Consider the following 2,455-nt stretch of genomic DNA (forward strand, 5'->3'; position numbering starts at 1 on the left):
TCAGTGTTGCCAAGAATTCTAACATCAATCTGCTTTTTTGCTCTTTTGTTAGAAACAGGTTTTTTACTTTCTTTTCAGGATGCTTGCAAGGTTCTTTTTCTTTGAAATCCAATTTTAAAAAAAAAATTAAGGATTTTTTTAAAATCAGAAGTCCTGTTTTATTTTTTCCTACATTTATTGCCTCCGCTCATTTGTTCTGGATTCTTTTCTAGAATGCTTATCAATCATGAAGCTAATTTTTGCTTTCTGTTGCTTACAGTTGCCATCTTCTTTGATATTGCTTTTATAACTTTGCCCATTTCCTCTGCATTCTAAGAACACCTAAAGTTCATCTTCTACCTCACTTAATTGCTTTTTTTAATAGTATCCTGTCTCCGCTCTCTTGATTCCTATGTAGATTCTACTCCAGCTATAACATCTGATCATTCGTGCATTCTTTTATTTTCTTACTCCCTTTCCTCCCAAGAACAGCCCGGTCAATTTAAAAGAAACAAGTATCTTTGCATGTCTTGTTAGGAATTAATATTTTTAAATGTGTTTTCAGTTTCTTATAAGAAATATATCTTGGAGGAAAGTGAATTTGCCCAGTCACATTACATCACCATGCTTCTCTTGTGCAACAGAATTTTTCCATAAACTTTATACTGATTCTGTCCCGTTTTGAAGGAGATATACACTCATCCAAGACTGAAGGATTACCAAGAAAGAATTGCTTCAGGACTAATCCTGACTTTGGAAGAGGAGGTAGTAGAAGAGGGTGCCCTCCCAACTCCTTCACATTCCCAGATTCCGATCCAGAGGAGAGAGAAAAGTTGCAACAGGTTATGAATGCAGAGATTAAACGACCTTGAGAGGGGCAGGACCACCTGTGGGAATTTGTTAACATCTGTAAGAACCAAAGACAGGACAAAGCCTCCTGCTGTGCCTTCCTTGAATACATTCTTAGTCCCACAATATTCCAGGGCCAGAAGGAAACTAAGGCCCAGAGAAGTCAAGCTCTCTCCCCAGCTGCGACATAGTTTACACTTGAATCCAGGTGCCTAACCTCCAAACTCAAGCCATTGCACATGGCCACACAGGCTGTACACTGCACCGTCTAGAGAACTGCATTCACACAGCTACACCCCTAGCGTTGCGCACTGTGGCAGCCCTGATTTAAGAATTACATTTTTTAAACCCTGGGGATTTTCTTTGGTCACTAATCCAAAGCAAGTGCCTCTTTATCATAATATACTCTTTTCATTTTATGAGAATATCATCTTGACTAATTCACATCTTTAATAATCCTTCTAAAGTTTTCTTCTTTTCTCTGAATTATCCATATTTACTTTTTTTTAAAGATTTTATTTATTTATTCATGAAAGACACAGAGAGAGAGAGAGGCAGAGACACAGGCAGAGGGAGAAGCAGGCTCCATGCAGGGAGCCTGACATGGGACTCGATCCCCAGTCTCCAGGGCCACCCCTGGGCTGAAGGCGGCGCTAAACCGGTGAGCCACCCGGGCTGTCCCCCGTATTTACTTTAAAGTCAGTTGTATTGGTTCATTTTCATTTTCTCTTTCTTATTTTCTTCATGAGTTTGGTGATCATGGGTTATCCAACCCCCATCAATGTATCATTTGCAAATACCTTCTCCCATTCAGTATGTTGCCTTTTCATTTTGTTGATTATTTCCCTCACTGTGCAAAAGCTTTTTATTTTGGTGTAGTCTCAATAGTTTTTGTTTTTATTTCCTTTGCCTGAGGAGATATACCTTTAAAAATATTGCTATGGCCGATGTCAAAGTACTGCTTACGTATTTTCTAGGATTTTTATCATTTCAGGTCTCACATTTAGGTCTTTAATCCATCTTGAGTTTATCTTTGTGTATGATGTAACTAAACAAGTAGTCCAGTTTCTTTGTGTTTGTTTGTGTTTGTGCATGCAGCTGACCAGTTTTCCCAGCAGCATTTATTGAAGAGACTGTCTTTTCCCCATTGTATATTACCTCTTTTATTATAGATTAATTGACCATATAAGTGCGGGTTTGTTTCTGGGCCCTCTATTCTATTCCATTGACCTATGTATCTATTTCTATGCCAGTACTATACTGTTTTGATTATTACAGCTTTATAACATATCTTAAAATCTGTAATTGTGACACCTCCAGCTTTGTTCTTCTTTCTCAAGATTGCTTTGGCTATTTGGGGTCTCTTGTGGTTCCACACAAATTTTAGGATTTTTTGTTCAAGTTCTGTGAAATCATTCTTGATACTTCTAAGGATGAAAGGGGTTGAATGTTTGTGCTCAGTCTGCTCTTGGACTGAAAGCTAGGTAGAAATTTTCTAAAAATTAAAATAAAGTTTGAAAGCAGCTGAGCAGTAGTTTTAAGAAACTTTCCTGAACTGTCCTAAAATGTTTTTATTTAAAATTTAAAATTTTATATTTATATATTCTAATTCTGGGTAGAGTTCATA

Source organism: Nyctereutes procyonoides, unplaced genomic scaffold (assembly GCF_905146905.1).
Source record: "Nyctereutes procyonoides isolate TBG_1078 unplaced genomic scaffold, NYPRO_anot_genome, whole genome shotgun sequence".
NCBI classification, from domain to species: Eukaryota; Metazoa; Chordata; class Mammalia; order Carnivora; family Canidae; genus Nyctereutes; species Nyctereutes procyonoides.